Genomic DNA, 14,662 nt, shown 5'->3' on the forward strand with positions numbered 1-14,662 from the left:
CAGTGTTTGTGCATCCTGTTTTTTAATTGACATGATGTTTGTCCGATGCAGAATTGGTTGCGATGGTTACAGCTGATTTTGTATATTACATTGTTGGTGGTACTTAGGAGTGGAGGGCTTAAGAACCAGTGGTGGGTTCCTACCAGTTCGGACCGGTTCAGCCAAACTGGTAGTGGTTTGGCGGCCTGGGTTGCTGGAAGCAGCAGCAACCCAGGCCTGCCACACCCCCGAACTGGTTCTCTGGGCAGCACCATAAGCGCCTCCATCTTGTTTTTTAGTTCTGCACATGCGCAGAACAATTTTAATAACACTGTGCATGCACACGCAGTGCGCATGAAGCGTGCACACAGCATGCCTGCCGGAACCCCTCCCTGTTAAGTACTTAGTATATGAGTCTGAAAGCTCGGAAGACAAAACCTCTGGTCCCGGTGACTGACCCAGATTGGATCCTGCAACATTACCTTGGGACATGTCTATCTGCCTTCATTCATGGTAGATCCTAGTTGTGCATTCCAAACTGGAGCAGACATACTATTTCTCTATGTTCCTCTCCAAGTTCAGAGACTGGTGTTATGACTCAATTACACCTATCTTCCCACCATGTGGGAGCATCGCCTGCTGATTCTTCTTTCTCATCCTGCTGTTTCCTCAGCCCTGAGCATTGCTTGTCATGATAGAAACCAACCAAGACCAGCAACTGTCCCAAAAATAGCAACTGCACCAAGCTGATTCACCTGGTCTTTTTGGCATACTCTGCTGTTTAGTTCTGAAAGGTGTTTTAATTTGTAGAACTACGCATCATTTCCTGCCGAGCATGTTTCTACTTTGGCAACTTGCCCTTCTTAGAGTCATTGCCAGAATACTAATGAGATGGTTACCATGGAAATCAAAGCATTATTTGCTGCTGCATAAGTCCCCAATTTTTATAAACTACATCCCAAGGTGTGGATTGTCTCACTGATGAAAGGCCAGCAAAGCTGGGCAAAAATCTCTCTCACACACTTAGGGCATTTGCCCAGGTTCGCCTGGTGCGCCAGTTGCGGCCCTACCTGAATCGGGAGGCCCTCACAACAGTCACTCGAGCCCTTGTGATCTCTAGGCTGGAATACTGCAACGTGCTCTACATGGGGCTGCCCTTGAAGAGCACCCGGAGACTTCAGCTAGTCCAGAATGCGGCCGCGCGAGTGATCGTGGGCGCACCACGGTTTGCCCACATAACACCGATCCTCCGTGAGCTGCGCTGGCTACCTGTCGATCTCCGGGTGCACTTCAAGGTCCTACTCACCACCCATAAAGCGCTCCATGGTAGTGGGTCTGGCTATTTGAGAGACCGCCTTCTGCCAATTACCTCCCTGCGTCCCATCAGATCACATAGAGCTGGCCTCCTCCGTATTCCATCCGCCAGTCAGTGCCGACTGGCGACTACTCGGAGGAGAGCCTTCTCTGTTGCGGCTCCGACGCTATGGAATAATCTCCCCGTGGAGATTCGTACCCTCACCACCGTCCAGGCCTTCCACACAGCCCTCAAGATCTGGCTAGCCCGTCAGGCCTGGGGATAAGTTTTTGCTTTCGCCCCTCCCGAATGTCGAGTGAATGTTGTGTTTTACTGTTTAATTTATTCTCGTTCACACTTCTTTTTGTATTTGTCCTACACTCCCTTTCCCCTTTTATTGTAAGCCGCCCTGAGTCCCCTCAGGGAAAAGGGCGGCCTATAAATGTATAATAAATACCAAAATACCAAAATACCCATTTACACACAAGTAACAACCCTAGCTCAATACTCCACCGTTCCTCAAGGAATCTCTGAAACGTAAAGCCACGAAGAAGAGGGACGCCAACCTATTCTCCAAAGCACCTGAGGGCAGGACAAGAAGCAATGGGTGGAAACTAATCAAGGAGAGAAGCAACCTAGAACTAAGGAGAAATTTTCTGATAGTGAGAACAATTAACCAGTAGAACCACTTCCCTTCAGAAGTTGTGAATGCTCCAGTACTGGAAGTTTTTAAAGAAGATGTTGGATAACTATTTGTCTGACATAGGTTTTCCTGCTTGAGCAAGGGTGGGGTAGGAGTGGACTAGAAGACCTGCAAGGTCCCCTCCAACTTCGTGACTCTGTTCTGTTCTATTCTGAAAAATGTTTCAGAAAAAGGAATATTTTAGCCTGGAAGGATATTACGGTTCCTTCTTCCTTTCTTCGGGTCTTCTACTGATATGGCAGGATGCTGCCAGTTTAACAAGTGGTTTGGTGAGACGCACGGATGTGTGCTTTGCGTGCGCGCATGCCTAAAGTGCTTGCACGCAGCTTTGAAAATGGAGCATTTAGAAGCTCAGCTGCTTACCTTCCAAGTCAGCAATGCTAAATAGAAGAGCGGGGGGGGGGGGAATCAGTTGTGCTGTGTGATTGAGATGAGCTAGAAAGAAGGAAATAAAGGACAGGAGAAGGCGGGGGTGGGTGGATGGGGCCAGCTGATCATCAGAGCTACCGGTTCGCCTGAACCGGTCCGAACCAGCTGAATACCACCTCTGCCTCTACTCCAACTCCACCTGAAGACCTGTCTAGAGCTTCTCAAAACTATGGCTTGGGACAACTGGAAATGACAACTCTGGGATCACAAACAGCTTTGAGATGGCTGCACTTAAATAAATAATAATAATCTGAACAGATTTGCCTAGTCAAAATTTACTCTACCTTTGGTATTTACTTGCATTGTCTGTAAAAAGATCTCCCAAAAGCTATTACTTATTTACTTATTAAATTTATATGCTGCCTATCTGAACTGTCAAGCGACCCGTCAGGGAGGGTATGTTTACGGTTTTGAGGATTGAAAATAACTGATCTATTTAATTCATGTACAACCCCCAAACCAGGGGTGAAATCCAGCAGGTTCTGGGAAAGCGGTAGTGGAGATTTTGAGTAGTTCGGAGATCCGGCAAATGCCACCTCTGGCTGGCCGCAGAGTGGGGTGGGAATGGAGATTTTGCAGTATCCTTCCCCTGCCACGCCCAACAAGCCACAGAACTGGTAGTAAAAAAAAAAATTTCACCCCTGCCCCAAACCTAGTAAAATCAGTTTTATTTTTGGGGGGAGAGGGGGATTGTACAAATGGACCATTTGTTTATAACTGTTTGAAGTTACAATGGCACTGACAACAATTGACTTATAATGGGTCCTTGCACTTTTAACCATCACAGTATCCCAAGGTCAAATGATCAAAATTTGGACACTTGACAACTGATATGCATTTATGAGAGTTGCAACAGCCCAAGGACAAATGGTTGTCATTTGTGACCTTTTCGGGACATTTCCAACAAACAAAAAGCAAACAAGGAAATATGGATTCCCTTACCAAATGAAGCAAATAAGGTCATAAATTTGGGGAAGACTCATTTGAGTGATGGAAATTAGAATAGAACAGAACAGAACATAATAAGTTTATTGTTACTTTGAATGTACACTAATTCGAACCCACTGTATATTGTAGGAAGTTAAAACCCACCCCTCTCCTAGAAAATGAAATATTTTAGGAAATATTAAAAAGGCAGAATATTTCCCCTAAAAAGAGAAGTAGAAACTCAGAGAGGCAGAAACTCTGCCCCCCCACCTTTGTCAACGGGCCATTAAGGCCTGAGCCAGCCTGTTCTACATAACCAAGATCTACTCCATCTCATTGCAATTCATTGCACCACCCACCAAGTTACAACCAAACTTAGCACACAACCTACAAGGCTAGCTATGACCTCTGAAAGCAACCAATCAGAATACATTTCTTGCACAAAAACAGGAAACAGAGATGGGCCCCCAGAGAGGGCATTAAACCAGGGACTCTCAGCATTTCTGCCCTTTTTTGCTCAGGAACTCAAGCCATGTGATTCTGCTCAGGAACTCAAGCCATGTGATCAGTGATGGGTTCTGGCAGCCACTACTGCCTGATCACTCAGGGATGTGCTGCACACTGTGCACGAACGTAATGCGTGCTGCAAATGCATGCACACTACAATGAAAATTGCTCTATGCATGCGCATAAGCCAAAAACAAGATGGTGGTGCCTATGGCGCCTCTGGGAGAACAGATTTGGGGGCATGGCAGGCCTGGGGCGCTGCTGGTTCCAGTGACCCAGGCCGCCAAGTTACTACTGGTTCAGCTGAACCAGTCCAAACTGGTAGGAACCCAACACTGCATGTGATCCTGTCCACCATTAAACCATCTTTCCAAACAGCCTCCATGTTTCTAGTGTCTTTTTCCCCACTTGGAACTGGACCCAGAAGGACATTTCTTCCAACAATTTAAAATAATATGCAAGTAAAACTCAGAAAAATTCAGATATCTTTTCAGATAGAATTGTCTCTAAGACAAATTTTGTAAGTGGTTTTCTCTAACATATGCACATTTTGAGCCCAAAACCATATCCCTAAATTACGTAAATGAGAAAAACCCACAGGATAATTCTCCTCGCCTTAATATTTATCCGGACAAACTTAAGTTTTGCACATCAAGGCTTGCAAATTGCTGTAGATAATTACTTGGCAATGACCTTTCTGGATCACAAGGGGGCCATAGGAAGGTTTATAGAAAGCTTTTCACATCCACGGCAGCTCAATAATGCTCCTTTCAAGAATCGGAGACGCATTAAAATCATGCCAATTCAATTAACCTTATAAAATTAAGTTAAAATAATAAGAAAATAGCGCGAAACAGAGAAAACAGCTGGTAATAACTGGAAGTTTAAACAAACCTGACAACGCTTTTTTTTTTTTTTTAGCTTTTCAATCTCTAGGGAGCTTGAAATTGGATTTCACCCAAATCAAAGGAAACTCAGCATCTTTTAATGTCTTCACAGTATAATCCAGCCCCATGAAAAATCCCCAAAGATGAAAACCTTTCAAGTATTAATTAGGAACCAACTGGAAAACTGTGGCATTAAGGGCATTGGTTACAGTGGAGATTTCCATGCAAATACTAATTTCCAAAGATATTTATAGATCTTAAATAGCAATTAACTCTCCCAGCAGCATCTAATTCAGATAACCCATTTGGCTTTTCCAATGTTTGTTCCGTGGTGAAGAAAGCATTTATTTCATTCTCTCATTGGCCTTCCAAGAGATTCAGGACAACACAGAACAAAACGGTATTTGCCTGCTAGATGATCGATATATTTCCCTTAAGTAATGAAAGTTCCCTCATGTCAGGCATAGTTCATTTGAAAAAGAGGGAACAAGGGAAAGCATTTTGAGAGAGAAAAATATTAGCTCTACCTACTCAGACTTGCATGAGCTCAAAACAAGGCCTGGCTAATACATGGCTGGGACATGTAGAGTAGAGTAGAGTAGAGTAGAGTAGAGTAGAGTAGAGTAGAGTAGAGTAGAGTAGAGTAGAGTAGAATAAAATAGAATAGAATAGAATAGAATAGAATAGAATTCTTTATTGGCCAAGTATGATTGGACCAGTGGTGGGATTCAGCCAGTTCGCACCTATTCGGGAGAACCGGTTGGTAACTTTCTAAGCAGTTCGGAGAACCGGTTGTTGGAAGAAATCTCCTTTTGTTTTTTCCCCACTTTACAGGGCTAATCCTGTAAGGAAGGCAGGAAGGAAACATTATGTTGTTGTTTTTAGCCTAATCTTTCTTGCCCTGCTTACAGAAACTGCCTCTCCGGTTAACCCTTATTACACTGTAACAGCTAAGGCGAAGCGCCCATCGACCTGAGTGACGTTGAGTTGGCCACACCCACCCAGTCACAAGACTACCAAGCCACGCCTACCCAGCTAGTCATTAGGGAGAGAGGACCGGTTGTTAAATTTTTTGAATCCCACCACTGGATTGGACACACAAGGAAGTTGTCTTTGGTGCATATGCTCTCAGAGTACATAAAAGAAAAGATACATTTGTCAAGAATCATAAGGCACAACACTTAATGATATAGTCAGAGGGTATAAATACGCAATCAACTCGTATTAGGAAACAATCAGTATAAATTGTAAGGCTACAAGCAACAAAATTACAGTCATACCGTCATAAGTGGGAGGAGATGGTTGATAGGGAACAATGAGAAGATTAACAGTAGTGCAGACTTAGTAAATAGTTTGACAGTGTTGAGGGAATTATTTGTTTAGCAGAGTGATGGCGTTTGGGAAAAATATTGGGAAATTCCAAAGTTGTACAGTACATGTAGAATGGACTGAGAAGCAAACATCTGCCCATCCCTCCTTGCATCCATCCATGAACTAATCAACCTAGAACTAAGAAGAAATTTCCTGACAATGACAATAATTAACCAGTGGAATGACTTGCCTCTAGAAGTTAAAAACAATGGAGGTTTTTAAGAAGAGATTGAATGTCTAAAATGGTATAGGGTCTCCTGCTTGAGCAGAGGTTGGACTAGAAGATCTTCAAACTCCCATCTCTGTTATTCTATTATCCATCCAGGATGAGGGACAATGGTAAACTACTTTTCTTCATGCCAAGACAACTGCATGTATATGTCTGTGTAAGCCACCAGAAATGTCACAAGTGTCACCTGATCTCCCAAAAGCTAAAAAGGTGCTAGTTGTTACTTTTAAAGCCCTACATGGTATCGGACCTGGGTATTTGAGAGACCGTCTCCTGCCAGTCACCTCCCAAAGACCTATTAGATCCCACAGACTAGGCCTCCTCCAAATTCCATCTGCTGGCCAATGTCAGCTGGCGACTCCTCGGGGGAGGGCCTTCTCTGTGGCTGCTCCGGCCCTCTGGAACGAACTCCCCGTGGAGATCCGGACCCTTACTACCCTTCCAGCCTTCCTCAAAGCAGTTAAGACCTGGCTGTTCCAGCAGGCCTGGGGCTGTTGAACTATCCAGCCCCATTCGAGGTTATGGCTGTTGTAGTATTTTAAATTGTTTGTTTAAATTGTTTGTTTTTATTTTATTTTTATATCCCCTCCCTTTTTATTGTAAGCCGCCCTGAGTCTCTTGGGATTAGGGCAGCATACAAACCTAATAAATGAAATGAAAAAAGCTCAGATCTGGTTACTATTTGGATGGAGGACACAGGGAAATTCCAAGACTATAGGATAGACTGAGAAGTCGAAAAATGTCCCAAAGCCAATGACAAGCTACTTTGGTATGTACAGTATATATGCCTTTATTTATTTAAATGTATATACCACAAATCTTAGAGGCTCTCCTACAGGAGATCAACTCTGACTGCTCTTTAGAAGGCCAGATCATGAAGATGAAACTCAAATACTTTGGCCACCTAATGAGAAGGAAAGACTCACTAGAGAGCCGAGGTGGCGCAATGGTTAAATGCAGCACTGCAGGCTACTTCAGCTGACTGCAGTTCTGCAGTTCGGCTGTTCAAATCTCACCGGCTCAAGGTTGACTCAGCCTTCCATCCTTCCGAGGTGGGTAAAATGAGAACCTGGATTGTTGTTTGGGGCAATATACTGACTCTGTAAACCGCTTAGAGAGGGCTGAAAGCCCTATGAAGCGGTATATAAGTCTAACTGCTATTGCTATTGCTCACTGGAGAAGAACCTCATGCTGGGAAAGACGGACGGCAAAAGAAGAAGGGAACGACAGAGAATGAAGTGACTGGATGGAGTCACCAAAGCAGTGGGCATGAGCTTAAATGGACTGCAGAGGATGGTAGAGGACAGAAAGGCCTGGAGGAACATTGTCCATGGGGTCACGATGGATCAGACACGACTTTGCAACTAACAACAACAATCACCAATCTTGCAATTTGAGGTAGATGTATCATTGTCCCCAAAATGAATAAAAATTATGAGATGATACTATGCCTGAGAAAATCTCATTGTTATCAGACAAATGAGATTTGCAAAATCTATGCAAAATACACACTTCCAAAGGTAATTGTTCAAACAACAAAGCGATGCATTAATGCAGAGGTGGAAAAGTAGAACACTGCTTACTGGCCTACCAACTTTGATACTGTCCAAAGACAGTATCCAAACTATGGCCAGACTTATGTAGAATCCTTGAGTGTTTCTGCATGGAAAAAAAAAATCTATTTTAGGAGTAGTAAAGGAAAGAGTGTACAAGAACTGCAGAACGCTCAGAAATTTAAAGGGTTCCCGTTTGCAGCCTGGCTGGATTGGTGTCGTGCCTAAAAAGCTGCCTGGTGGATTTCTGCAGCTGAGGAGCGATCCTGTTTAAACGCTCCAAAGGCATTTGTTGAGAAGGGATGGATGGAGAAGAGAAAACAGATGGAGGGGGAGAAGGCCCTGATGCGAAGTTGATATCTTCTGATGGCCATGAATTCATTGCTAAACGAGAGCATGCACTCACATCAGGAACAATATAGGAAATGTTAAGTGGCCCAGGGCAGTTTGCTGAAAACAAAACAAATGAAGTGAATTTCAGAGAGATTCCTTCTTATGTCCTGTCTAAAGTGTGCATATATTTCACCTGTAAGGTTCTCTATGCCAACAGCTGCACAAAGATGCCTGAATTTCCAATTGCACCTGAGATTGTACTGGAACTGCTGATGGCTGCAAACTTGTTAAATTGTTAAATAGAATCAATTATAAGAAACATGTAAACCACCCCCCTTCCCTTCCAATATTCAATACATATGTTTAGTTAGCAACTTTTTCGTATAGCATGTTTTATTTGTTTGGCCAAGAACTGTACTCATCACTGCGAAGGATATTTCTCACAGTGGTTTTGCATAGGAACCATTCATGCTCAGTTTTGTTTTGCTGCCTACACAAGTACCCATTGGTAAATAAACATGCCAAGTTATGCATGGGGAAAAAAAGGGGGTTCCCATTTGCAGATTATTTTGGGAGCTGTAGATTCTGTACATTTTTGCTGGAATTTACAAGGTTGCTGTACCTCACAACACGCAGCATTTTTGCTCATCTACAGCAGTAGCAGTGTCTAGGCTGGATGTATTTGGAGAAGGACAGTTTAAAGCAGAGATGTCAAACTCCGGCCCTTTGGAACGAGCTCCCCATGGAGATTCGGACCCTCGCCACCCTTCAGGCCTTCCGGACAGCCGTTAAGACCTGGCTGTCCCAGCAAGCCTGGGTTTGAGTCCCCCCCCCCACTCGAATTTGCTGTGCTTGCTGTATTTTTTAAATCGTTTGTATCATTGTCCTGTTTTTGTCTTACTTTTCTGTATTTGTTCCCCTTCCCTTGGCTTTTGTTCAGCCGCCCTGAGTCCCTTCGGGGAATAGGTCGGCTTACAAATTGAATAAATCCAATCCAATCCAAACTCAAAGCCTGTGGGCCGGATCCGGACTGCAGGGTGCTTAAATTCGGCCCGTGGGGCCAGCCTGGAAATATCAAAGGACTGGTCTGTAGTGTCTTAGCCAGCCAAAATGGGCCATGTGTGGGGCCCATGCAGCCTGATTTTGGCTAGCAGAGTGCTGCTGGAAGCCAAAAACCGGCTGCAAGGGAGACTTCATGTGGTCCCCTGCATCCCGTTTTGGCCAGTACAGCACTGCAGAAGTCCGTTCAGACTGAAAATGGGGCAGAGAAGGCTGCACATGCCCCCCATGCCCTGTCTTGACTGGCAGGGTGCTGCAGGAGGTGTCCATCCCATCTGCCCCCCACCACCCTCACAGGTCCATGGAGGAGAACTACAATGCTGATCTGGCCCTTGAAGAAATCCAGTTTGACACCCCTGGTTTAAAGCTATGAACATGAGACATCTAAAAGCAAAAACATTGCAGCCTCTTCATATGTTTTCGGAGAAAAGCACATAGGTATACTAACTGATGTCTCTTTTGATTTGCAGGAAATGCTCTCACTCCATTTGTGAAGGTTTTCTGTTCCATTTCTGTTGCTCACTGGCACCTTTGAGTGGCTAAGATGGATTACAAGTCACATCAAACATGATGAGGATTTTATGGACTGGTGTGCATTCCCTGCAAGATCAAACTAAAATAAGTTAGTTTCAATTGTGCCATGTGTGAAGTTTCCAAAGGAAGCCCTAATTAATTTATGAGCCTCGAGACAAAGTTCAAAAGAAATCAATTCATTTATTAGGAGCAACATTTTGGCATGTTCTTTCTAACCGAAACTGATTTCCGGTTAATGGTCTCTGACCTTTACCCCTGTGTCTCCCCTCCCCTCAGCCTGTGTCATAAATCACATCCACCACGAGGTGCTGCAGCAGGCTGTGAACTTTGCGCCTCACACGTCTACTATAGAAATTTGAGATCCAACTTTGGTTGAAAGTATGCATGGAATTCTCCCTCCCGTTTTCATGCCAACTTGATAATAGTCATGGAGACGCTTTACAAGTTGACACCATGTTGTGGGAATGTGCCGTTTGCCTTTTATGAACTCACCCATCATATTAAACCACAAGTGAATGTGTGTAGTTCAGGGAGGAAAGTTTGAGAATCAACTCAAAAGACAGAAACCATTATAAATTAAACAGTCAAGCAAGCCAGGTAAGCCAGTCAGAAAGAAGTCGCACAAATGGCAACAATCCTAATCAAGACAGACACAATAAATTGGTATACATAAAAAGCCAGCAAACCCCATTCTCTTGTGTCAGAGGACTAACAGTATTATCTAATTTGGTAATCTGTTTACAGGGGAAAAAATGCAAATACCAAGGTCCCAAACAGCAAAGGTTTATTGTGTATTCACAATTTATTGTGAATAAATTAGCTCCTTTCGTTAACTTGAATTAAGAGCTCAAATAGTTTGTGGATCCAAGCCATGTTTCACCTTGCAGCGAGATGAGTGACAAAACAAATTTAATAAATAGATGATAGATAGCTAGATAGTTAGACAGACGGACGGACAGACAGACGGACGGACAGATGGATAGACAGACAGAAGGACGGATAGGTAAATGTTTCACTCACTTCCGCACTTGTTTTGTTCACATGTGAAATGGGATGTGTCTAATTTAGGCATCTAAAATTTTAAACTTTGGGAGGAGCCAACGTCACAATGATACATTGTTGGATTCAGCTGTCTGAATCCACCGATGACACTTTTGCCCCTGGACGGTCCGGCAGGACCTAAACGGTCCTGAAGAGACGGTGACTGGGAAGACAAGACCTTGCTGGTTGCAGGGATATTGCAAAGTCCCTGATCGACCCAAGGGGAGTGATTCCAACCGGCGGCAAACAGGCAGACCTCCCTGGCTGACATAGTTGGAGATGGCTCCACGGAAGAGAGAATGAAACAAAAGTGCTTCTACTGGTGAGGTTCTTTTTTCTTTTCTTTTAGAAGATTGCCCTAAGAAACTCTTTTCTTAAGCTTAATTAGTCCATTAAGCAAGAACAAAGCAGCGTACTTAATTGCCATTGGACTGCCTTAGAAAGTTTTTTTGCTCTTGTTTGTAATCTTTTGTGGATTGAGTGACTGCAACGCTCCTGTTTTTTCCGCTTGAGGTGAAGGGATCTCTTTTTTCCTTATTTTCCCTTACTACTTTAACTTTTTTGGCTGAAATTAAAACTCTTTCTACTTCAATAAATTTCTTCCTCTACTTGTTGCAATATTATACTGGAGATACTTAAGGAAAGAGATTTAAAAGAAATGAATCTGCCACTTGAAAGCCCAAATCTGAAGCTCTTTTTCTCTTGCTGCTGTAACAATGTTTTCTTTGTTCACTCTTATCTGACTATATTGACTGCGACCGCACAACAACAAATAGTGGTGTGTGGAAAATACTTTGACAAGAATTGGAAAAGGAAAGAAAAACTTCAGAACCCTTCTTCTTTGAAAACCATAAAAGAACATTCGTCTAAAATCAAAATAGGTATATTCTTCAAAATCTGTGATAGGCTAGAGTGGCAGATTGTACCAAATTCCTCTTCTCTTCCTGCTCTTTCCCTATATTATTCCTTATTTTAAAAAATGGAGCAATACTCAGATGAAGAAAACGTGTTAATTCAAAACATTTTGGCTGAACTTCAAAACATCTCAGAAGGATTTGAGAGATTCCACAAGAAATGGGACAGACTATGGGATATTACAGAAAACGATGATGAGGTTACAGCCCCAGAAATTAAGGAAGTGAATGGAAATACAGAAAACAAAGATAAGAACTTAGATGAACTTATAAATGGAGTAAACGTGAGTCAAAGTGGAAAGAAGGGAAGCTGGAAAAGTGACTTTGATAATTTGGTGTTCCACCCCAAACTTCAAGATGTAGGAGAAAAAGAAAGAGCGAAAAAGGTGGAAATAATAAGACAAATCTATTCAGAAACAAACCTGACAACTAAAGTTAAGTTTACATTAATAACAACTCAAGGGCAACAAAACTACATGAGAGACCATTTAAGCTTCAATGTGCAGAGAGAAGTTTTAAACCCTGGAAAGGTTTCAGACATAGAATTGGCACAACAATGGCGCAATATTGGAAGAAGGAAGATTTGCCTATTATTCAAGAATGGACATTAAAAGTAACAAACTTAGAAGAGATGGCTAAAATATCAGCATATCTCAAGGATCATTCAAATGAGAGATATAAACTGGAGTGGAGAAGATGGATTGACTATATTCAAAATAAATATGGGACTAAGAAATTCCAGATAGTTTATGACTGTAGAAACAAGGAATGATATAATCTGTTTAGAGTTAGCAAAGAGGAGTTAAAGCTCAAATGAAAGATGATACTAACTTTCTTTAAGTTTATTTTAGAATATATTTGTTAAAGATTTATACCCTGTATTGGTTCTGGGAAGTCGGGGGGGGGGGAGGTTGGGGGGGTGGTGGGGTTCGGGTGGGGAGGGCAGGGGGGGAGGTAAACATTTGTAAAAGTTTTTTTTTCTAAAATTTTCAATAAAACAAAGAATTGGCACAACAACTGGCAAGAGATGAAAGGCTATTTTGTTACTGGAAAGATACTGGTTAATAATGCCAATTGATGGGGAAAAGCTAGTTAATTCTTGACTGATTATTAAGTAGAGATTATAGTACCTTTTAGACTGTTTTAAATTACCACCTAATGTTTATCCATTAACATAAATTTACTATGATACTAATAGAGAAATAATAACCCTAGTTAGGATAAATAACCAGACCATAGAAATACTAGTATACATTCTGGGTGATTGTCAAATAGAAATGTTAATATTTCTTAGATTGTCTTAGATGTCTAATGTTTATTTTCTTAGCCCGTAATTAACTAATTTGGGATTGAGGGAAAAGTCCTATAAATCTTATTAATAAATCATTGTTTAAAGATGGTTATAAAGTTATAATATTGTGTGGGCCTGGAGAGGAGAGGTGAGATAATTAGTAAATAACTTTTAGTTAACTACAATAATAACAATGAAATGTTAATGGACAATATTTAATGATACATACAGGTGTGGTACCGGGGGTGGGGGGGTGGGATGCTTAGATATCTTACTTAACCGAATTAACTTTAGAACATGTCATAAAGGTGTTATGGTATTGGAGATTTATTGAAATTGCAAATGAATGCCTGTAGGTGGTTGTGTCTTTTAATATAAATTATTCTAGATAAAAACATGTTTAAACAATGGTAAACAAATGAGAATTATGGTAGAGAGATAGTAAAATATATAACTTTTCTTTCTTGATTTAAAATGTACAACATGATTTGAATGAAGTATATGTAAGGACTGTGGAAGAAACGCACAGAATATATTTGTAACCAATCGATATGCTTTCAACAAGATGTAACGAAAGATTTTTTTTTCTTATTTTTCTTTCTGTTTAACTAAAACAATAAAAAAAATTCTCAATAAAATAAAATAAAATAAAATTTTAAATTTTCATATCTGTGGACCAGAGGTGGGTTTCACAGAAGTCTACCACCGGTTTGCCCCACAAACATGGATGCTCACTTTATGAGCATGCCTGCCTTCCATGCATGTGCTTGGCCTTCTACAAATGTGCTTTGCTTACATGTGTGGCTTGCATGCATGTGCACAGCTTAAAAAATGTGGCTAAATAGGATAGCATAGACCCACTACCGGTTCGCCCAAACTGGTCCGAAGCGGCTGAATACCACCTCTGCTGTGGACTTCAACTCCCAGAATTCCTTACCAGCATGAGGGATTCTCAAATTTTCTCATATCTTCTTTGTTGCAAGAAAGGCACAGGTTGTTGCTATCAATGAAACCAGAGCGGTAATTCAGACATACACATTTTGACATTTTGAATTCAAAATATCTCAAGCTAGAAAACTGTTTGGATCTGTTCCAACCTCACAGATGTTTTCTGATGACATTTGAACCTTACCAGAAATGTTCTAAACTTGATTATGAGTTATTCCAAGATCGGAACAGATTAAAACAAGCATCAGGACATTCTTAATCAGCTTGGAACAGCCTACTTTGAAGTATGTTGGATTTAAAACATTTGACATCCCTTTACTACAATTCCCATTCTCCAATGGGTAAACGTTGTTAGCACGGGGCCTAAAGTTCAATCATTAAGAGTTGCGTGGATGGATCTTGGTAGGAAGAATGGAAAAGAAGAGGCACAAAGAAAAGCATAAGCTGAATCACAGCATTTTTACATTTTTGCATGTGTGAAGGCACCCAGATTGTTCCCAAAGAAATCAATAACCCCTTATGTCATAACTACAGATGGCCATGTTTCAAAATCCAGATCCTTCGTGACTTCATGCCCAAAACAAAGGTTGAAACACAGCTGCCTATAAATTTAGTTTGGAAAGCTCCATCTTTTCGATATACTTTAGAGAAGACAATTTGCAT

The 14,662-nt window shown here is 41.8% G+C and overlaps 1 protein-coding gene and 1 pseudogene across 1 annotated transcript in view; one reads left to right on the forward strand and one right to left on the reverse strand.

Annotated features, from left to right (window-relative positions):
* The window catches only part of CALN1 (calneuron 1), a 296,785-nt gene that overhangs the window by 21,002 nt on the left and 261,121 nt on the right, over positions 1 to 14,662 (reverse strand).
* On the forward strand, positions 8,182 to 8,511 carry LOC116508049 (annotated as a pseudogene).

Source organism: Thamnophis elegans, chromosome 4, assembly GCF_009769535.1.
Source record: "Thamnophis elegans isolate rThaEle1 chromosome 4, rThaEle1.pri, whole genome shotgun sequence".
NCBI lineage: Eukaryota > Metazoa > Chordata > Lepidosauria > Squamata > Colubridae > Thamnophis > Thamnophis elegans.